The 23,749-nt window shown below is 44.2% G+C and overlaps 1 long non-coding RNA gene across 4 annotated transcripts in view; it reads right to left on the bottom strand.

Moving 5' to 3' along the window:
- Window positions 1-669: 669 nt before the first annotated feature.
- The window catches only part of LOC112834505 (uncharacterized), a 42,491-nt gene continuing 19,411 nt past the window's right edge, over window positions 670-23,749 (bottom strand). Inside the window, exons 3-7 of one of the 4 annotated variants that reach the window (XR_003210926.2) lie at window positions 21,313-21,418; window positions 12,806-12,855; window positions 12,598-12,676; window positions 7,419-7,989; window positions 670-6,086 (exon numbers count right to left, since the gene is read on the bottom strand). This is a non-coding gene — a long non-coding RNA (uncharacterized lncRNA). Of the gene's footprint in view, window positions 6,087-6,505; window positions 7,990-12,597; window positions 12,677-12,805; window positions 12,856-12,989; window positions 13,038-13,138; window positions 13,255-21,312; window positions 21,419-23,749 lie in introns of those variants that run through there. The other 3 variants (XR_003210925.2, XR_012381143.1, XR_003210929.2) reach the window with 3 other exon arrangements.

Raw genomic sequence — 23,749 nt, 5'->3', positions numbered from 1 at the left:
GTACTCCTTTGAGTACAAGGGACAGAGTCCAAGGGGATGAAGGGTCCCTGGCAAGCATGGAAGGAAGAGTGGCCTTCTTTCCCCCTTCTCTGATGTCTGAAGTCTTACTTATCCTTTAGCATCCTACCCGAAGAGAGTTTCTTCTCTAAATGAAAACATTAAGCCACACCCCACCCCTCTGTCCTCACAGCCTCAACGCCCTCCTCTTGATGGGCAGGTCATACACAGCCTTCCTTGCACCAATGCATCACTTGGAATTGTCATCCCCCTGCTTTGGATGACAGGCATTACATCTCCTGGGCCAGGGCACAGCCCTCTGTAAAAGTTTGCCCTGAGCTGAGGGCCATATTCTGCTTTTTAGAATAATAAACGTGTCTGTGTGAATGTGCGTGTGTGTGTGTTTGTGTGTCCTACTACAGACTGCAAACTCCTTGAGCACAGATATTTTGTTCTGTTATTGCCTTTGTTTAAATGACACCTCTTCCCACAACTTGGGGTGCCTGGGTGCCTCAATCAGTTTAGCGTCTGACTCTTGATTTTGGCTCAGGTCATGATCTCAGGGTCATGAGATCGAGCCCCGAATCAGGCTCCACACTGAGTGTGGAGTCTGCTTAATGCCAACTCTCCTCTCCCACCCCTTCTCCCTCTGCCCCATCTCACTCTCTCTTGCCCTAAATAAGTGGGTTAATTAATTAATTAATTAAATGGCACCCCCCCCCACACACACACATTGTTTGCTAAGAAAATTCTATTCCTCCTTTAAATGCCACTACCTCTGTGGTAGCTGCTTAGGCACCCCAGGCCAAAATAGTCCTCTCGTTTACCTGTCTTATAATGGTACTGATTATCCATTAATAGCGTCATGATTTCTTAGCTACCATTCTGTTTTCTTTCCCTGAAAAGCTGAGACTCTGTATCCCTAGCTCTTCGCCTAGTGTCTGGCACTTATTAGGGCTTTCAAGAAAATGCTGGCTGACCTGAACTGAAGAGATTTCACAGGTAGCAACCCAAGTAAATAAGGTGAGAATTACATAGTGTGACTGCAGAAGGCTGGGAGATGTTTTTCTTCCCCCCAAGCTTTTCTTACCCTCTGACAAGGGCAGGGTTAAGACTTGGATTGTGTCACAGTGTGGCTCTTCTGGGACGGGGTTCCATTTGGGTTCCATTTAAGGCTGCCCCACCCCAGGAGAGTTGGAGGGCCATGAGGACCACGAGCAGCCAAGCATTCTGGGGCAAGACAATGCTGTGCCCATGACATGATTTGTACAAGGTACTAGTGCCATTACCATGGTTCTCCAGAAGCAGCCCAGCCACTGTCAGGCAGGGCGACAGAAGCACTGATTGCTCACCAGGAGCCATGTCTAGAGGAAGGAAATGGGTTACAGAGGAGATAAGAGAGAAGTTAACTCTTAGCTAAACAATTAACTTGCAACTCATTTTACACCCTTCTCCCACAAGTCCGATCATTTAAGTCCATTGCTCCATAATTTATAAGATGAAATCACTACTCACCGTGCCGTGCATTTAACACACATTTAGAGGAAGGACTTAAGGCTCCTTAATGCCAACTCTCCTTTCACAATTTGGAGATAAAAATCAGAAACCGATCTCACCTTTAACAGAGTTATGCAGATTGCTTTGGGCAGGACAAGAGTGGGCTGCGATAAAGGGTGATAAAGTGAAGCCAATGTAGTAATAGGAAATGAGCAAAATGAAATTCTGTGCCGTTCATGTAGAGGCAAATGCCATCTGTGCTCCGTAGGGGCAGATGCACCATTAAAATGGTGACAACAAGGTGATTTGAGAGGCAGCAACTTCTCTGAATACGGCTGACTCCATTCTCAGGGTCATGGGCTGAGAACTTGACACTAGGTGGAGGTGCTAGAATTTTCGATGATGGTTTTGTCTGTTGTACAAATCTAGCACTGTAACTAAAACCCCGGAATACGTGTGTTTTTCCTTTTTTTTAATGTTTTCCAGTAAAAATCCAGATCTTCCCATTAAGTTTACAAAAGAGAAATTCTCAAGCCTGCAGTAGTATATTTTCTCTTCTTTCCTCCTCCTTCTTACCAACTCCCCACTCCCAGCCATTTCCCAATGCCGATGGCAAATGTTATCAGCTCAGAGAAAGGAACAGAGATGATAGAGAGCAGGTGTTAGGAATAAAACACACACAGCCCTTTCCAAATATTATTTATCAAAGACCCCATAGTGGGCCTAGCATGTTATTCGGTGGTAAAGGAATTGCACGAAATGTAAGTGTTATGCTGCCTGCCCTCCAAGAGCCCCATACTTACTCAGTGGAGATTCAAGTCTCCCATACAGAAAGCAACGGGAGCATCTGCTGAGTTTCAAAGCCCTTTCCATTGGCCTGGTCCCTCTTAGAAAGTTCCAGTAAAGAGGGCCCAACATCCAGAGTCTTTGGTGCTTCCACTGTCGAATCTTATCATAAGCTCGGGGCTGGTTACTCTTGGACACTCATGTGGTGGCCTTTCAGCACTGCACAGTGCCAACCCCACCCCCAAGACATTCCCCACACCATTTCACCAGATGACCTCCTGGCCTCTGCCCCTTCAGTCCATTAAATCAGTCAGCACTGCTGGAGGCATGAGGTCTCTGCCCTTTTTTCACATCTTCACACTCAGCTGTGGCCTCACCTCCCGCTCCTCTAGAAGTGCTCCCTGTCCTAAATTCTTCTTCCTTCTGTGTCCTCACACCTGTGTCCTCGAGTCAGTGTCCTCTAGACCGTGTCATCCAGCCTGTGCGTTGCTTTCTCTGACAACATGGTCGGTCCTTGGTGGGGTAGGAAGCAGAGCTAAGGGAGATGATTTCAGTTTGAGCCTTGTTAACGGTGGGGTGTCTATGGAGTTGATTAGATACATGGGTCTGAGCTTCATGAATGAAGTCAGTGCCAAAAGCATAGACTTGAGAGTCATCGACATGTGGGGACAGTTCAAAAAACAACAGAACAACAACTCTGGAGTGAATGCAGATTACTCAGGGACTGCAAGAGGAACAAGAGAAAAGGGCTGGGAGCGGCAATTCCAAAGAAGACAGGAAGGAGGTGGGTAGGGAGAAGAGAAGCTACATGGATGGAAAGAAACAAGAGGAAAACCAGATGGCTAAGGAGTCACTGATGTCATGGGAGGAGAGAGAAGGGAGAAGTCCACACTGTCAGCCACCACAGAGATAGCAAATGAGATAAGGGTGTCAGTGGCCATTGAGTTTGGCCACTACATTGTGGGGCCGAAATTTGTGATCTGAGCAGTTTCAGAGAAGAGAGAGGAATCAAGAACTTACTTCTATAGGCTGAGGAGTGAAAAAGAAGTGAGGAGGCAGACATGGCTATAATAGAGCCTTCTTTTGAAAAGCTTTCACCAGGAGGAAGGAGTCGGTTGTTATTAGAAGGCCATGAGGGATCAAGGGAGGTTCCCCAGCTGAGTGTTGGCATTGCTTAAGGTGGCTGAAATCTGCAGATGAACAATATGGGAGTCAGAAGCCTAGGGACGTGGTGAGCATGACAATCCCAAAGGGGATAGTTGATGGAGCAGGACCGTGAAAGAGAGGGGAATTAAGAATTTGGGTGGAATTTTTAGGTTCCTACTTCTCTGAATCTTGCAGACAAGCAGCCCAAGGTAACTTGATATGTGGGAGTTCTGGCCGAAGAGCTTCGGCGTCTTTCCTGAAGAAGGAAAGAAAGGTCATCGTCAGAGAATGAGAAGGAAAGAGCTGAGCTGGGAGTTGCGGAAAAGTGGTGATGGTTCGAAAAAGCAAAAGCAAAGAGGGGAAAGGGTTGGCTTGAGGACAGGAACAGAATTATCAGTCCATCATTCAAGGCCCCACTGAGACAGTGTGTCTCCCAAGCCTAAACCATATGCACGGCTATCTTGAACTTCCATAGCTGTAATCAGAAACATTTTACATTCCATATTTAGGAGTAGAGAAACAATCTGGGGCGTTTAATTGTTGGGTTGTTGAACAGAATTTGTGCTCGCTGTAATAGATGCTGGTTTGAGACATGGATTTGTCTTCCCTGCCTTCTATGTTTCTAGGGACTTCTTTAGTATTCTCTGTGGACTTAATGCTTTATTCATCATCATCATATCCCACACAACATTGCTTCTGTCAAAGAAGGTTATTTCATGGGAAAAGCAGTAAGGCTACATGCTCACAGGATTCAGTGGTCTTCCCAGATGCCCTTCATTCAGGAACACATGGCCTCATAGAATGGGGGGGATGGCCCAGTGACAATGGCCGTGGGACGTGACAATGTTCCAAAAGCAACAAATAAGTGGTGATGTTTCTTACAATAATATCTAAATTTTTCTTAAAATTTTTCAAGACTTCTAAGCCACACAGTTCATCTGAGAGTCTTTTCAAATCATCTCAAACCTCCCCCAATTTTTCCAATATATTTATTTTTTTAAACCTGCATAGAAGGGGACGCACGCAGTTCAAACCTGCCTTGTTCAAGGGTCAACTGTACTTTATAAAAATGCTTTGTTTCCTCTGAAACCCAGTGAAAAGAGCTCTGGATTCACGATCAGCTGCCCTGAGGGATACGTCAAACCTCGGTCTCTTCATACCTCAGTTTCTTACTGGTGACATGGAGCTCATAGGAGACTAATTACTGTAAGGGGCAAATGAAAGAGTGGGGGTAAAATCATTCTCAAAATGCTCAAATGCCCTGCAAATCTAAGGATTTCTGAATCTTTCTTTGAAGAGTCCAGAGTGAGGCATCCCAGAAGGGTCTTGTTCACCTAGATGTCCCCCTGAGTGCAGGAGCCCCCCAGCTGTGGGATAATGGGAACAGCAGAAGCTTGGCCATAACTCCTAACTTTGGCTCTGCCCTTCCCTGCCTGCGTGACCTCAAGCAGGTGACTTCCTCTCTCTGAGCCTTGGCTCCTTCACCAGGAAAGCAAGGCAATATTTCCTCCTAAGGAGGCAGCTGGGCAGATGAGATGAAATAATGCAGCTAATGTGCCTCGTTCAGGGGCTAACACCAGGCAACTTTTGGAAAGAAATGGCACCTGCCAACTTCCCCGACATCCCCTGACCCTGTGGCGCTAGGCCCTACGGCTCCATCCCAGCCAACCCTCCAGTCATCCACCACACAGGAGTGACAAGTAAAGAAAGGTTTCTAGGTGCTGCAGGTCACTTTTCAGTATCGCTTCTATTGGTCAGACTCCCCGCCACCTGAAGAACTTTTATAAGTGGGTAAGTGATCCAAAAGCCATTCCATCTATCCAATTCACTTAGCAAATATTTATTGATTGCCCCCCTGTGGGCTTCTCATAGGTACTCCTGGAGAGAGGGAGACCAGGAAAGGACAGGTCACTATTCTTTCTCTGGCAAGAGCTACAGAACAATGAGAACAGGCTGTGCATGATAAGCCTGTCAGAAGACAACTGTTCCCAGGGCCGAGTGGTAAGGAACAAAAGGACATCTCAAGCCTCAGCCAGGGGGTATTGGCTGCCTCCCGGGTGGCGGAAATATCTTGCTAACACAGCACTGACACAAGCAGGAAGCCAGCTTGCCCCAGCAGACCACACTAAGGTCCTTCGTGTGCCAGGAACATGGAGCACTGAATGAAAGCCAGGCCATGCACCTGGGTAACAGAAGGTGACAACACCACAGACAACGAGTACTGTCCCCACGGCCCTAGCCTCCTCCCTGTCATTTGTATTTATGAGATTTGGAGAAGAGTTGGTTTAGCTGTGGGTTATGGGAAAGCACTAGTAATTACCTTGGGAGAGAGAAGGAAGGGACCGCCTATCCTGTGCCTTGTAGAAAGAAAGGGCACTGCCAGCGATTTGCTAGGGAACTGGAGGTGGACACTTGTCATGCAGCCATCCATCCTGGGAGCACATCCTGCCACTATAGAGTAAGCACTGCCCATTCTCTGTGGCCAAAATGCGAGCTCTCCAAACCATCAGCAAAGGTTGTTCTATGACAGACATTAGCCCAAAGGCTCAGGCAGACTTCCCAGCTGACTCTTTGGCCAGCATGGACCTCAAGGAGGAGGCTGGACAACCTTCAAGATCAGTGACTTAACTCAGAAAAGGATGACTTGGCACTTGAGCATCCTACCAAAAAAAAAAAAAAAGACATTCAAAGCACCGTTCAGAATTTCTGTGAATTTTGGGCCCCTTAGCTTGTATGCTAGCAGTAATGGCTTAATAACTCAAGAAAGTGTCGGGGCATCTGGGTGGCTCGGTTGTTAAGCATCTGCCTTCAGCTCAGGTCATGGTCCCAGGGTCCTGGGATCGAGCCCCGCATCGGGCTCCCTGCTCCGCGGGGAGCCTGCTTCTCCCTCTCCCACTCCCCCTGCTTGTATTCCCTCTTTCGCTGTGTCTCTCTCTGTCAAATAAATAAATAAAATCTTTAAAAAAAATAACTCAAGAAAGTGTCAATTCTCAAAAAGAACCAAGAGCAAAGATGACTAAGATGAATAATCTTTGATCCCAACTATCACCTTAGTTCCAGTTGTTTCGTTAGACCGAGACAAGTTCAAACCCTCTCTTTAATGCAATAGAACCATTCAGTTACTTCAGGGTGTTTCTTAGCACAATTCTAAATCAACCCATTTTGGCAGAAATCCCTTGAGATCATTAAATATCTCAGGAAGGAGAGAAAGAACATGGCCTAGACCATGGGGGTTGGGTTTGCGGGATAGGCTTGCTGAACGGGATCTGTTGGTAATGATAAAGTCCCAATAAATAGTAAATTGTTCTCTTTTCTCTTTTTACTTTGAATCTTAAGCAACAGTAAGCAGCTCAAAGTCTGGAAGGCAAAAGAGCTCCAGACATCAAATGCTGTATTAGGCAATCCGTATTGAACAGGAAGCACCCACATCCCTGCACAGGATCTATCCGCTACTTGGTAAATTGATGTTATGCAGCGGGGCGGTCTGCATTATTTAGAAGCATAATCAGCTGGTGAGTATGAATGAGGTCATAAATTCTGCTGTCTCATCATCCCTTTCGTCTATGTAAAATCCTCTCAAAATCCTCCCCAGGTATTTCTCAGAACCCTCTGGGAATGTCTTTCATTCTACGAACAGTTCTGGGCTTGCTGCCCTCCCACTGGGCTCTGCTGGGCATCCACCTGGTCTCCACCGGGGCAAGGCTGCCTGTCCAGAGCCTGTGTTCATGTGTCCCCAAATCTGCCTTCCCAATGCTGCCCCTAAGAGCTGCATTCCTCCATCTCTCACTATACTAGAGCCAGCCTGGTTCCCTGCAGAAATACAGATGTGGGGAGGATTCTCCCCCTTTCCAAAGGGGCTGGATTGCCCCCCACCCCACACACACTATTGGCACCATCTCTTTCTTCTGCCACCCCCGACGGGTGTCTTAGCACCTAAAACTTTCTGTTGAAGGATCCCCTTCTGGGTCCTCCTCCCATGCAAAGCAACTCACCTAAGGACACGGAGGAGCCCCACATGCTCATTCTGAATGTTGGCTCAGCCAGAGCCACTCTGCTCTAAGAAATCCCAGGAGTTCACGAGGCTAGGCAGACATTGCAGAGAAGTCTCAGAGAGGAGGTGGGGCTTGAATGGGATTTTAAAACAAAGGAGATAAATAGGTAGAAAAGAGGGTGGAGAAAAGGATGTTACAGGAACCCAAGGATCTGTTGTATCTTCTGACCATTAAAGAGGGGCTAGCAACGGGAGCCAATAGTTCCTGGCAGCTCAGCCCAAGTATTATCTCATTGAATCCTCAAATCACTATATTAGTTCCCATTGTCCATGTTTTATGGGTGAGAAAACCAAAGCTGTGACAGATCAAGAGCAGCCTTTGTCACACCGCTGATTATACTTCGGGAAGTGCTGCTCCGGAGAGGTTCTCGGTGGAAGAGTCAGGATTCCAGAAAACTCGCAGGGTCTCGGGGTGAACGTTGGCTGGAAGGATGCAGGCAGCTGGCCTCCTGGCTTCTTGAGCACTAGTGTCTTCCGTCCATCCCGCAGGGCTCCTTCGAGCTGCACCACACCTGTAAGACCACCACTGTCATTTCAGAGGCCAAGCCTGCTACAAGGTGCCAAAACCCTAAAGAGGCGACAAGGTGCTGAGAACATCTGACACCCTCTTCTTCTATGAAAAAAGGAGGCTTGGGAGAAAATGACGCTATTAATAGCTCTGTTTCTAAATAGAACTATTTTTACAACCTCCCCTGGAGCTGGTTCAGAGGAGACCCCATTCCATGGCTTTATTTGGGTTGGCGTCTCTAATTTCAAACTAGAGGGATTATTCAAAGCTATTTAACGTCCTAAACCGTGAATAGGAATGGAAACAAGTAATACAGGGGATGAGCAGGTGGGTCACCCGGGTCCTCGGTCATTCATGCAGATAATACTGAGTTTCGTCTAGGGGCAGTACATTTCTAGATGCTGGGCAAGGGACAGGGGCGAAACGCAAAGATAAGTTACCTCAAGTTCCCTCCCTTCTAGTGAAAATCAAGCTCTCTCCCTCTCTCTCCCTTTGAAACAGTTACCTTCCTCAAACAATAAAGGAGCTGATACAGTGACATTATCAGGGTATTGGAAATGCCAGCCTGGACCCTTCTATACCCTCAACATTTTTCATGCTCACTCAGTTCCACTCTCATCCTCAAGTTGTAAAGAACAGATACACCAACGGGTTAAAAAAATTGCCTGTGATGAAATAGGGAAATGCTCTGCTAGACTTTGCAAATCCCAAACACAGTTTTCTCTGTACATAAATGAACACGGAAGCGTGGAGTGGAACAAAGACGACCCTGTAATATGATCCTCTCTGGGCAAATAAGAATGTGTGAGTGGGGCGGTGTGCTCCTTGACCGAAACCTTTGTCCAGGGGAGCCGGGTCGTGGCTCCGCCCTTGACCGCAGTTCTATTGGAGGTCAGCAGCATCTCAAAGCCTGCGGAGCAGAATGAGCTACTAGAAACGAAATTTACTGATGCAGAATCAAATTCAAGACTGCTTTTTTATGCGGCTGGGAGTGAAGAACACTGGACTGGGGGTCAGAAGGTTGAAATTTGATTCACAGCTCTGCAGCTCACTGGCCGTGAGTTCCCAGGCGATTCTCATAAGCTCTTTGAGCCTCAGTTTGCCTGTCTTTAAATCGGAGCGTGTGGCAAGAGCTCCAGCTCTGAAAATCCCAAAGCAGTAATGTGAGATTCTAAAGATATATTTGAAACTATGCTGTCGGCTGCCTAATGCATCAGAAATATTAGAGAGTCCCTTTATTGTTGGTATAATCATCTCCAGAATGTTATATTTAGAAAATTCAAGTAGTCTGGTTGTGATCCTGTTTGTGTCCGACCATTTCCCTTCTGTGCGGATAAAGAGTGACTACCTAAATAGAAGCATGCCGCACAAAGGGAGTGGCAATCAGTCGTGAATTCCATTAAGAGTCTATCCATCCTGCTTCCATCTTGTGTCATAGAAATGCTGGTTATCCTTAGGCATACTGCTTGCTACAACCTGAACTTAATTTTTATTCTTTCCAAAAATCTGCCTTTTTTTCTTTTACTAGACGTAGAGGGACCTTCAGGAGGGAAGCCCTGAGAGGTCAGGGAAGGAAGCCCAGAGCTTCATTCTGGTCCAGCATTGACACACTGATGTCACGGATAGCCCTTAGAGGACACAGCAACTAAGCTGCTACTGTCCCTTGAGCCTTGTCCTGGGCTCAGGACCCCCACTTCCTGGAACCAAGCTGATGGCTGGTATGGGAACAGGTCCATTTGGCCTTAAAGAGGGCTTTCCTAGTTTACAGTTTATAACTCACCTTAAGCTTCCAAAAAGCAGACAGAAGCTTAGTCCATAAAGTCCTCATCTGAACTCCATACCAGTGATTTTCTATTGTCTAAAGAGAAACCCCCAGTTCCTTAGCCAGGCATGCACTGTCCTCACAATTCATTCCCAACCTGGCTTTTCAACCCACATTCAATTCTATCTATCTATATATCTAATCCATCTATCTACCTATAAACATATGTAAATAATTATATGGGAGGGGATTATTCCAAGTTCCAGGGGGACATGCTGATGTACACTGTATCTGAAACAGTATATTGATTTATGGATTTATTGACTCTGATAGGCACTTGAACTTATTCAGATGCAAAACGTAATTGTTCAGGTATTATGCATACATTTTCACGGTGGGCAGAAAAAACTCTGGGCAGCATCGTCTTCTCATAGAGTCACCCTGTTTCTTGCTAAGAAAAGTTGGGTTTTAAGCTGACTTTTTAAATCCTCCTGACTTGCAACGATCTCCACTCCCCTCATATTTCCCAATAGTCAGCTGTTATTCATAAAAAAATTTTGTGCTGTCTCTCAATGTTAGATGAACTCTTTGTCTTTGTGCTAACTCCTGGAGAGTTTGTGTCTGTATACCAATGGTCAGGCAGCTACAGAATTCCCCTCGGGAGTGCCCAGCTGGAGCAGATTCTCCCAGCACAGCCTCACTCGGCTTTGGGGTTCACTCCAACCACCTTTGTTAATACACTTGCTCATACTTTTAATCTCAGATACACACTCCCAGTGCCTACTCACCCAGACATGCTGTAAAGAATGCCTTTAGTTGGTCAGCTTCCTAGTTTACACTCGTATGGAAGCTGAGATCTGAACACTATGGTCTTCTGCTCTGAACAGTTCCTGGCAGATGTCCCAGTGTGCCTTGGGCCCCCTTAACTGTGTCTTTGGTCTGTTTGGGACATCCCCCTCTATTGTGGTATTTTGATGCTTTTGCTATCAGAGGCCTACCTCCCTTCAAAACGCAGCAGAGGGGCGCCTGGGTGGCTCAGTCCTTAAGCGTCTGCCTTCTGCTCGGGTCGTGGTCCCGGTGTCCTGGAATCTAGCCCCACATCGGGCTCCCTGCTCGGCAGGTAGCCTGCTTCTCCCTCTCCCACTCCCCCTACTTGTGTTCCCTCTCTCTCTGAGCCTCTCTCTGTCAAATAAATAAATAAAAACAGAAAACCCAGCACAAATCCCTCTTCCTCTGAGAAGCTTTCCCTGGCTGCTCACAGCCAGACTGGATGTAGGATTAGCAACCATGGCACTTGTACTCCTTGTCCTGGTTTAGCTCTTAGTGTGCTTCTACCTACCTGTTCTTCTTCCTCTAATAAGACGATAGTGCCTGGAAGGCAAGGACTGTCTCTCTCTACTGGCACTGTGTCTTTTGTAAGCGCCTCACTGCTTATTTGTGGGTGAAATGACAGAAGACTCCTGCCCAGCCGAGCAGCTGAAATGCAGAGGAGCTCTGGAGAGAGTATCTTGTGAGCATGAGCTCTCCCATGCCTGCCTTGGTGAGGAAGGTTCTGGGCTCCCAAAAGAGCTTTGACCATAGGAGCCTTGACTAGATGACTCTTTGGAGAATATAAAACCACAGTCCTCTGGACAAATAAAGATACTAAAGCCAAGATAATTGTGACAGGTGCACATCCATACAGTTAGTTAACAGCAGAGCTGAAACTAGAATAGAATGAAAAAGCCACAACAATCCAGAACAGGAAGCACAAAACTCAGTTTCTTACTGAAACATATGAAGAGTCAGAGAATGTAAAGAGTCTTCCTGAATATCAGTGATCATTATCATCAGCATTTACCGAGCACCTTCCAAAGTCAAGGCTTTTCTGAATCAAGGTAATGAGGGGGAGGAATGTTGGTCAAGCAAATCCATCCCAAGTTCAGCAGGAGAAGCAGAGAGTTATCACGGGGCAGACACAGGCCAGAGACCAGTGGAGGCAAGTGGGCCTGGAGAAGAAGCACGGGGATCTGTCCCATACTAGCTGTGACATCTCGGACTAGTTCTTCAACCATTCTGAACCTTCAGCTTTTTTACCTGTGAAATCACTCTGACTGTCCTTGTAGCCGGTGCATTCTGAGACTGTTTCCCCTTTAATATATAAATGATAGGACCTCAAACCTTTGATTCTCTGTCAAAAATCTGATGCCTGGTGGAGGCAACCTCATGCCTATGTGCAGCTGATGTTTACATTAAAGTCCTTCCATTCTAAGACTAAATAAACGATTTCTGAGAAACATCACGAGGAAGGAGGCACTCACTCATGCCTTCCTTGCATTCCAAATCTTTTCTCAACCCGATCGACTTTTCCCTTGTCCTGCCTCTTAACTCTGTTTTGCGGGGAGGGGAGATGCTCAAGTGCAAAGGGTTGCATTCGTGATGTTTCTCAGTCCACATTGTCACGGTTGGGCCCTGAAAGGATCCCCTCCCTTGTCTTATATATTTATTTGTTGCCTTTTAACCTTATTTCCCACTCTTATTCCCCATTCCCAAGAACAACCATTGTCATGGGTTTACTATATGGCATTTTGCTTGAACGTGCTCTTGTGAAGTGTGGACTTCTGCTTTGTGTGTACGTATTTCTAAATCTCTGTCAGTGGTATTGAATCGTTATGTCTGTTTTGCTGGCAAGAGAACCCCCACCCCAAGATCCTTCCTCCCCATCACAGAGAACGTCTTCAAGCAGAGGAGATCTGCTAATATTACACTCTCCCCAGGGTGAAGGAGCACATATTATTCATCTTTCAACAAAAAGAAGGGAAACAATATAGAACAGTGATTAAGAACCACGAGCTCTCAGGTTAAACTCACTTTAGTCTGAATCCTGTTTTTTCATTTTATACGACTTTAGGCAAATTACTCAGTCTCTCAAAAATCTCCATTTCTTCATCTGTAAAATAAAGATGAGAGCAAATCATTAGGTTATTGTGAGGCTTAAATAATCTAGGCTCTGAGCAATGGGGGCCACAGTAGACTAACATCTAGATAAATGACAGCTTCATTAATAAGACATACTTACCAGAGTGCTCCCAGATGTCAAGCCCCACAGGTCTCAAGCAAGGGAGGGAGCTGAGAATGAAAGACAAACAGAAAGTTAAGAACTTTAAAGACACCTCTGAAATCATAGAGAATTACACAATTAAAAATCTTATAATCATTAACCCTTCAAGCCTGGGATAAAATGTTCTAATGGGGACACTTACAAGCTTCAGAGCTGGTTGTTTTCCCTACCAGCATGAAGAAACCAAAGGAAAAGAGTCACCCTCCATGGGAGGAACTTCCTTTTTTTTTTTTTTAAGATTAAAATACGTACTTTGAGGCATGTGCTTTGCCTCAACCTAGCTTCACCTACCCGCAAATGAGAGTCTCACACGCATGTAAACTACCACCTGTCTGGCTCAATTTGGCCACTAGTGTTTTACTGGGGCCATCTTTATTCTGAGATTTACTATTAAGGAAGCTGAGAGGTATAGAAAGTTTGTGAGCGCCTGGGAGGTCCCCAGTGACCATCTGCACCACCCCCTCCTTTACACATGAGGAAACCAAAAAGAATAAGCTTCTGTTACATCACACATGCTCCAACAGACATACAATGCTCACACAAATCACCCTTGTGACTGATAGTCAGCCACTTCTGGTATTATGCTGAAATTCACAGACACCTGTGTGGAGACAGCAGTGTTGTCTGATCTTTCCCTAAGACCAGGGAACACTCCAGAAAGATCTCTGGAACCAGAATATACCAGGGAGTGAGGCAGCCTAAACTGAGCAAGTGACATGTTCCTAAGCCCCAGAGCCCGTGCCATCTCCCCACTGATTTAACCTTTAAAGGCCATGCCCTGAGGAAACAATGATCTTAGTCATTGCCCTTCAGCAACATGAACTCCGGACTGTGGGTCTAAAGCAGCCCAAGCCAAGTGAGTCACAAAAGTGACGCCCAAAGCCACAATGATTGTAACACGATTATGAAAACCTCAACCTGTAGAATTAACTCAGGGAAGCAAGTTGAATATTTCCTAAAAAAAAAAAAAAAAAAAAAAAGTCTTTCGACTAGTCTAATGATTCATAAGAGATCAGAAAATATCTTATGTCTCTATTTATACTTTGCACACAAGCATAACTGCCCAGAATACTGCCGTGTGTTGTTAGCACATGGGAAAGAGATCTGTTGAGTTTAAGCAGAATGGCCAATTACACTTTCCTCTCTTTCTCAATATAATCATTGTATTGTTGCTTTCAAATACTTTCTTTACAATGTACTATCAGCATTCATAGATATCAACCCAATAATCTGAAATTACATACAGTAACACACATGTAGTTAAGACTAGACAGTTGCCAGTTATGGACATTAGCTGGTCATGGACGGTAGGCATCCTAGTGTCAAAAGTATAAGAAAGGGCAATTCGACTTTGTACTGTTCATGTTAAGGCAACCAGAAAGAACAAATATATGGAGTTTTGTGATTCCAGGAAAATTTCAAAATAGATATGTTTTGGAGTTTTATGTTCTTTGGCACTCTGCCTGTTCTAGATATATGTAGAGAGTTCCCAAAATGTGTCATATTTTTTTCTGATTAGTTTTGAGCTTTATAAGATTCTGCCTATCAAATAAACTGCATTTATTAAGACATAATTAACCTATTTTTCACATTTTAATCATCTAAGACGCATATAACTGTAATCACAGCTTCAGATCAGCATGATAATCAATGTTATCAAACTGAATTAATTTAACTCTAATCAAAAGCAAAAATACCATGGCATTCTAGTTTACTCATGGAGTTTTATTATTATGTGATTTCTGTTGGACTTTTTGAAATATTAAAACAACCCAAAAATCTCTCTTGCTTCCTTCAAAGACCCTCTAAGGGCTCATATAGCCCAAGGGGCAAACCACTGACTTAGGTCCTCATAAAGGGCCCAGAGAGAGAGGTTATATAGCCCTGGAGAGGGAGACCTGTCTTTCATTCCTTTTCCTATCTCCCTCCAAAAAGGTGTGTGTAACCAAGACATGAGCACAATGCTTACCTTTCTAATGTTTCAATTTCCCAATCTGAAAAGTAGGAGTAACTAACAGACAACTAAAAAGAAGGAAGGAAGGAAGGAAGGAAGGAAGGGAGGGAGGGAGGAAGGAAGGAAGGAAGGAAGGAAGGAAGGAAGGAAGAAGGAAAGAAGGAAAGGAAAGGAAAGGAAAGGAAAGGAGGAAGGGAGGGAGGGAAGGAGGGAAGGAGGAAACAAGCAACTGAAAATTTGCATCTCAGGGCTAACCAACAGCTCTGCAGGAGAAGAACCATTTGGGTGGTGTGAGTTCAGAGAAAAGCTTGCAATGTTGAGGTTCACCACTTCCAAGCTCCAGATAAACTCAACCTGTGTGAGGGTTTAAAGAATTCCAAACATTCAACTAGAGCAGATTAGCTCTATTTCAGGGGATTTGAATTCAATAATATTCAGAAAAAGAATACAAGATCAGAGGGAGAAATTATTTTGAATTCTGAACCAGTGAATGAAGCCAAAAGTTTTGACTCAAACCCGAAAGAGATTCAAATTTTATTACAATTAGAGGCAAAGACTTGTTGGACTATGTCCACATCTTCTTCTTCTGTGGGTTAAAGGATAGCTGTTTAGGGGGACTTTTCTTAGTAAACAGTTTGTACCTCAATAGATAAAAGGATCCTTTAAAAAGTACAGTAATGTCTCTAGAACAAGTTTACTGAGACCTAAATTGATTGCCTAGAGTTGCCAGTGAATTAACAATTAAGCTAATTCCTAATTAAATGCATCTAGCAGACCAATGACACTTTCTCAGTGGTCTTGAGTTTATGGCAAGGTAAAAATAAAAATTAGTTTCCAGAAATTAGTGAGATCACCTTCACAAAGGTTTCCAGTATGTATGTAGTGCCCTGAAGTGACCGGTTCTGTGGGATACCGTCATACAGGGTAAACCTTCGGTAGGAAGGTGAGAGGAAGCCTGAGAGAACAGCGACAAGGTCACACCCTCATAGCCCAGGGGTCATTGTCGCTGTCCATTATAGTGACTTCTTGACTGGAAGTTACTGAGTATGCATGTTAAGAGCACCTCTAAATCAGCCTTATAGTCTTATTCCAAAACCTCATTTCAAACAGATTCTGGGAAAACAAAACAAAACAAAACTGTTTCCTATCATACAATATGCTTCCAAACTATTTGTGTTTGCCTTTGGGAACACATTTGCTTCCTTGAAGTCGGGCACTGCATCTGGCTGGTAACACCAGCCCCGTTTGTGATAAGCAACAACCCTCCCAGCCACCTGGCACCTGGGGGGCCAAGCACATATCAGGAAGCTATTTGTTGTTTATGCATTCTAAGACAATAATCACAATAGGCAACCCTTAGGGAGCACTTCCTGTCTGCGAATTATGAGGCTCCACCCCTATCCTCTGTTTTGGGAAGATTAAGGTGGGCCTAGAAATATGCATTTTTAACAAGCCCCTAGTCCTTAGCCACATTTTTTAAAAATGCTGACTTAGGGCGCCTGGGTGGCTCAGTTGGTTAAGCGACTGCCTTCGGCTCAGGTCATGATCCTGGAGTCCCGGGATCGAGTCCCGCATCGGGCTCCCTGCTCAGCAGGGATTCTGCTTCTCCCTCTGACCCTCTTCCCTCTCATGCTCTCTGTCTCTCATTCTCTCTCTCTCTTAAATAAATAAATAAAATCTTTAAAAAAAAATGCTGACTTAAAGGAACGCTCTTATTCTGGCCCACATGAGGCTGAAAAACTTAACTTCTGCCACGTTGAGGCTACATGGATTATGTTGGATTTTGAATGTTCCATGTCTCAATCTTCCATTATCTCCTACTTTATTTGTATGCTATTTAATGCTCACTAAGAGATTTTTTTTTTAATGCGTGAATAGAGTAGCAGTGGTATTGTTGTTTGCATGCAGAAACTCCAGCATCTCAGAAACTGGTGGCATCACGTTACTTTGGAAGTAGAGTTAATGACTGAAAATAGAATTGCTTAAACAGTTGTTTAACAAGCAGTTAAAAAGAGTCTACTTCTGATATAGCAGAGTGAGCTCCTACTGGACCTGCCCTCCCACAGGCTACAACTATAAACTCTGAACATTAGAAAAATAAACTCTCTGAAGGCCCTGTGGAGTGAACAAAAGCAAAGAGATTCTAGAGAGGGGAGCTAACATTTGGAAGAAGGGAATGGCACAGGATGGCAGGGTGAGCACCACCACCCCCCTTTTTATTTCTTAGATGGAGGGAAGGTGACTAGGCTGCAAAGCTAAAACTCCCAACAGAAAATCTGTAGTCTTTCTTCCCTAAAGAACCAGAGAGCAGGGTTCAGGGCAACCAGAGCCGCTGGAAAGTGAGGTTTGTAATACTAGAAAGATGAAGGCCAGTGACAGGGAAGCGTAAATGATGTATATAAACTCTGACCAAATATCTAGGTGACTCTAAGTTACACATGCACAGGGAAAACTGCAAACAGCCCAGCGAAAGGTATAATAACTAAAAGAAGATTTGAACTACCACGCCAAATCAGAGTTTTCAGTTTGAGCGCAAACAAGGTATTTGCTTGGAAAAAGACAACACTTCTCCAGATTATCTACAACATAATATTCACCATGTCCAGGATATAATCCAAAATTATTCAGTGTATGAAGAAATAAAAAAAAGTGCCTCAAGAGAAAAAGTAATCAGCAGAAACTGACTTTGACAGGACCCAGGTGGCAGATGAGGATTTGAAAGCATCTATTATAACTATGTTCAATCAGGCAAAGGAAAATATATTCATAATATATGAAAATGTAGGAAATCTCAGCAGAGATGTGGAAACTATTAAAAAAATAAAATGGAAATTCTAAAATGGAATAGTATTATCTGAAATAAAATATTCACTAGGTAGACCAGTAAGACTAAGGTGGTGATAGCAAAGGAAAGCATCAGTAAGCAAGACACTAGATGGATAGGAATCATCCAATCTGAAGACCAGAAGAAGCAGTTTGAACTCCAGAATCCCTCCCTGATCCAACTCAGCCAGATGACGTCCCCCCCGCCCATCCCATCCCCAGCAGAAGACTAAAGGTTTATTCTCCAGAGAGGACAAAACAAAAGGTCTCTGGGTTGGAGGCATAGTTGAAGGTGGTGGCACCATACGGAAGACAGAACGATAAAGTAAAAATTTACATACTGGGTATGGAGATGGCTCCCCAAACACCTCCCAGCCCCCAACACCCCATCCCACGCCAGCTCTCTTTTTCAAAATCTTAGCAGCTGGGCTTCAGGCTTATACTCTCTAAACAGGATATTAGAATGTTCTATGTTAGGGAATCTTACCAACCAGGGAGAAAAGACCCAAAGATGCTGACAGATAGCCAAGGTTCTATTCTCCAGCAAAGCTTCTTAGACGATTCCTATCTAGAAGAATATATGCCTGGAGGGTTGTGCTCTAGGAGCAGGGCGAAGAAAGAAAGCTGGGACTGCCTTCATTCAGTATGCAAACTTGTATAAAATGCCCTCGTTTTCCAGCCCCACCCTCTCCTATACCAAATATCCCTACCGACATGGTGAGCTGGATGTCTGAAGAATGAGGTCCAGAGGAGGCTTACTTCTACCTACATTCTCTTTTATAATTTTGAACCTTTAACATAAGCATATATTATTTGCTCAAAAAAAACAAAACAAAACATTAATTTTCCATGCTCAGTAAAGGGACTGAAAGATAATTGTGAGGAAATATCCCCAAAAGTGCAACAACAACAAAAGACAGAAGAAAAATAGAACAGAGGTAAGAAACTTAGAGAATCAAGTCAAGAAGTCTGACATCAACTATTAGCTGTTCTAAAAAAAAAGAATGAAGACAATGGAAGAGAGGAAATTGCCAAAGAAATAATAGAAAACTTTCCAGAACTCAATAATATGAGTCTCCAGATTGAAAGTAACCACAAAGCGCTCAGCACAATGAATGAATAAATAATGAAAAAGGTAGGCCAGGCATAAAAGGGAAGCTACCAAAAGCATTTAGAGAGAACAGAAACAGTCCCATACAGAATAGATGAAATCAGAAAGGCATCAGAATGCTCGATGGTGACACTGGAAGCTAGAAGACATCGAGCCAACACTAGCTTCAAAACTCTGAGGGAAATTCTTTTCAGCCTTGAACTCTATCACCAGCCAAATGGTGGATCAAGTGTGAGGGTAGAGGAAAGACATTTTCAAATATGCAGGGAGTCAAGAATTTTACCTCCAATGCGCCTTTTCTTAAGAAGCTTCTGGAGAATGTGCTTCTGAGAAATAAGGGAGTGAAGTGAGAGGAAGATGTAGAGCACGGGAAAGGTGTGAGGAAAACCCTAGCCGCACCTGGGCAGCAGGTCTGGTGTAGAACCAAGTCCAGGCTGGAGGTGGAGGATCAAGGGTTCAGGGAGGGCTGCCTTTGGAGCTGATTGATTATCAGATGTCTGACCATTTGAAAGTGAAACAGGAGGTGTTTGACAGACCTGAATGTCGAGTGTGTGTGTGTGTGTGTGTGTGTGTGTGTGTGTGTGCGCGCGCGCGCGCAACTGTGTGAGTGTGTGTGTGTTCAGGTGAGGTGAGGTGGGGGTTAAAGAAATTTAAGGAAATGAAGAAACAAGGCAGTTAATTATCTCCAACATTAACAAAAATTCCTAAAACAAGAGGTAACTATAGCACCCCACTTGGTTCAAAGTTGAACAATATACACACAACAATAACAATGTAAACACCAAATATGATTTAACCATTAAGTCTTTAGTGGAGTTAGAGATATAGAAGAGTGGCATATACGGAAGTAAACCTGATGGCTACAACAGAAATTAATAATATCTAAAATTGAGAAATCAAGAAATAGCAGTGTATGCGTATTATATGGCACCAAGGAGGTAAATGCTAAAATAACCAGCTAAAATAGACTGGAAGTGACTGCCTCCAGACAGCAAGATTACGGACTAGTTGTAGAGATGGGGAAAGCTGTTTTTCATAATTACCCTTTAAATAAAATACAGTTGGATTTTTAACCAGGTTATGTATAACTTTGATAAGCTTGAATAATAATTAAAAATAAATAAGTACAATAAAATAAAGACAGAATTGTCACCCATCCGGAATATTCTAGAGAATGCTTCTGGGAGGGGTGACAATGGTAGCTAAGACTTAAGTCATGTTCACCGTGTATCTATGCAGTTGACTACGAGTTGCCCCTTGAAGGGAGATATTATGTCAGACTCCTGAAACTTCTTCTAATTGTTCTCCTCCTTTCTTTTATTTTGTGTTCTATTTAGGCTCCATGATTAGAGTGCACATAACATTTATTAAAATAAATTTCAAATTTTAAAGATATTCCAAAAACATTATTTAATTTTATAATAATTGTAAAAAGTAAACATTTTGAAGGCTACAAGTTGTATAAATTATGAGGATAACCCATTGTGTATGATTTATAAAAATATAAAGAAGAGATCACTCTCCTCCCCAGAGTTTCAAGTTTGGCAGATCTCTAGAGCAGGGCAGAGCTCTTTGAAATCTACTGATCCAAAGACCCTGGGTTTGTAGACCTTCTGTCCTATTGGGGCTGTTTAAGTTGGAAGCCATTTAAATCTCGAAACATCACCATCAGAGAAAAATCACAATTTCATATCAACATCCTCCCCGGGTCTAGAAGCATCATTCCCCCCCTTGTCCCTCGTGCAGGCAGCAGCCCAATCATACTAATCATTCTGCAGTAAAAGTAGGTACTCTCATCACTGTCCCAGTTAGCACGGTCCCTGAGCTACCTGGGGAGGAAACAGGGGCAAAGCCAGCTGGTCATGGTGCCCCAATAGATGAGTTTGAAATTAGAAGGACAGCACCCTCAAGCTGGCATATGCTGGATGGGTTTGTCAGAAGGCATGATATTTTTTCAGTTCTCTTCATCTCCTAGGTCCACTGCATTCTCAGGAAGAGCCCCAAACTCTAGAAGTCTCATTATGGTGGTTGGTTTCTTTTCACTGTCCTTCATGTCACAAGTACCCATAAGAAAAATGCCTTAATGCTCGTGTAGTGAACACTGTGCTCACACACAGACCCATTCACCATTTACAGTAAACACGCAGGCTAGTCTTATCAGCCTTCTTTTAAAGATAAGACAGATTCAGAGAGGTTAAGTAACTTGCTATTCGAATCCCAAATTGCACGGTGGGATCCCAGTAAGTGCCATTCGAATCCAGTTACATTAACAGATTTCTCCATTATCCACCTGTTCTTGGTTTCTCTTGTCTGTGAGAATAAAGCTACCATATACTTAGATGATTCAGACCCATGGAATATTTTGCAAAGGTCAGATGTCCCCTTCTCACGAGTCGGTGTAAGGGCCTTGACAAGAAATCACTACTTAAAGAATGGTTTGAGATGTACTCAGAACCTGAAAAATGTCTTGTCTTTCATTAAAATCACATGTGCTAAAGGTCAGTCTAACATTGTAAGCGTTGTCTTGGCGGTTTTGGAGAAGAGGGAAAACGGTGGCGTTTAAATCATTTAAATTACCTCTTAAGTTTCTCTTAGTTGCAACATAATTCCTTAGTAAGTTGAAGGCGCCTATAGCTTTTCAGCGTTTGGGCATCTCTTCAATGTTCTGCAACCTTCCCTTCCTCTGATAGAAACAGTACATAGTCAACTTCCAGAGCGCTCCGGGAACATTCTAGAGATCTATGCATCTTCCGGGGGGAAATGGTTTCTTCTATAAAATATTGTTTTAAACATTTAAAGCCAGCTTTGTTAATCTTCCATTTCTTAAGAATTGGGACATCACAGTGACATTATGAGAGCAGTTGTCTATAATTTGCACAGCTAAATTTGGTTTCCGGATTGTCAAATATGCAAACGCATTGTTTGGAATAATAGTTAATAATAGTTTCCAAGCAAGTCGGAAATAGAGCCATTCTCACTGAAAAGCAGGAGCCCAAACGCAACTGTCTCTCCAGCAAGATAATGAGTTAATGAGGAGGACCTCTTTCGAACCAATAAACAACACTCATTCAGGGTTATCTGGGCACCCACTACCTTGACCATGAAGTCGCTAACCGATCCCTATGTGATCACCAAGAATAGACCCATGACCGCCTCTTTAGCAAGGGCATGAGCTAAACAGCTGGCCCCTGTATCTGGGGCTGCAGGGAAGGATGACTACACTAAGAATAAGGCCCTGGTTTATCAAGCTTCTGCTGTGAACCAGGGCAAGCTGTTGGAGTATGAAAGGGAATGAATTTAAAACTCTGAGCTTCTAGGGCACCTGGAATAGCTCCTTTGATGCGCTGCCCAGAAAAGCCTTCCCAGATTCCCCCAGCACAGGCTTTGCCCTGGATAGCATCCATCTGTCTCTCCAGACCCATCCTCTGTCCTTCTGTACCCCCGGAGCTTGATCTTTGAGCCCAGTACCCACATAGCTCCTGCGACCCCTGGTTTGGGCCATTAGGAAGAACAAGGAGTGAGCAGACGACACAGGGTGAGTGAGGATGGGGGATTTGTTCCCCAACCTGGAGCTCGGGACACTTCCTTCAACCACCGCTCCTGCCCATCCCCAGCACCGTCTCTGCACTCCCGCCCCTCCCACTTGGGGATGATCATGGCTTCCTGCCTTTGCTGTTCCTGGTGCTTCACCGTTCCCTGATGCTGCTTCTCTTGGAACCTGCTCCACCTCTGCTGACGGGCCCTCCGTGGAACTCGTCAGTCCCCTGCTTTGAGCGTCACGGCTTCCCTATGGGACTCTGGTGCTGTGGGCCTTGTTCCCTTCATTCGCAGCTAATTGAGGTTGGCTCTGTAACACGAAGATTTCAGATTTTGAAGAATACAGAAGTTGACAGATGTCGGTACGAGGCAGGATGCCTGACACTTCATCCTCGCTCAGCTACCAGCTCTTTATCAACTCTCTTTGTAAGCTCGAGCAACTCGCCGAAACGTCACTGTCCAGCTCTGAAAGCTCTGGGTATTCAGATCCCCAACTACACACCCAATGCTCCAATTCCCCTCCCTCCTCCAGTCAGGCCTTTCTAGAACTCCACTGTCCTGCCAGGCTCCACACACGATCTCCCACTCACTGCCTCGCTTCTGCGAACACATGATTCTGTCTTGGTCCGGAAATGTTACTTTTCAACTGCCAGAGTGCAGAGCACAATTCTCAGGCTATGGTAACTTCTCAGTTCTTGTTAACGGAAAAACTCGGGAACAACTCAATGCATGTCAATTGACATCAATAGCAAATTATAATCACCCATATATTTGGACCCGTTTGCCTCCATGTTCTGTTATAGACTGTTGTATTTTTTAAGGCATTTGGAAGTTTTAAAAATGTAACATATAGCACATCCTACTATGTATGCGTGCGCGCGCACGCGTGCGTGTGTGTGTGTGTGTGTTTGTGTGTGTCTACGGCTATCTAAATATAATTTGTCTGGGGGTGGAGAGCAGAGGGTAGACCCATGATATGAAAAGGATGGGCTCTAAAATAGTAGAGACCTGAGTTTCAATTCCAGCTCGTGACACTTGCTGTGTCACCTTGGACAAGTTGCTTAGACTCTTAGATCCTGTTTCCCCTTCTGGCAATGGGGTGGTGACCCCATCTCTGCTGTAGGTTATTTGTGAGGGCTACATGATTTATTTTATGTAAAGGGTTTGGCACACAGAAGGTGCTTGCTAAGTGTTCATTTCCTTCCTTCCAGAATTATGGCTCGTAAACAAAGAAAACCCTGGAGTTCCTTGGAAGTTCTGTTGGTTTTTGTTTTCCTAAGAGTCCTTGATTCTTTGAGTCAGATTGCTCAGGATCAGAAGCTGGGACACCAGAAGCTTTACAGCAAGACAAAATAAGCTTTGTACAGCAAATACCTTCCAATTAATCTTAATCAAAGTCCCTTGAGGTCAAATGTTTAAGCATTGGAAATTGAGGTGATTAATAAGACTTCATAATAGAAAAGCCTTAAATTTTGTT

Source organism: Callorhinus ursinus, unplaced genomic scaffold (assembly GCF_003265705.2).
Source record: "Callorhinus ursinus isolate GAN/ISIS: 27379988/994484 unplaced genomic scaffold, GSC_fseal_2.0 scaffold17, whole genome shotgun sequence".
Lineage (NCBI taxonomy): Eukaryota > Metazoa > Chordata > Mammalia > Carnivora > Otariidae > Callorhinus > Callorhinus ursinus.
This window is presented reverse-complemented; position numbering and strand designations above follow the sequence as displayed.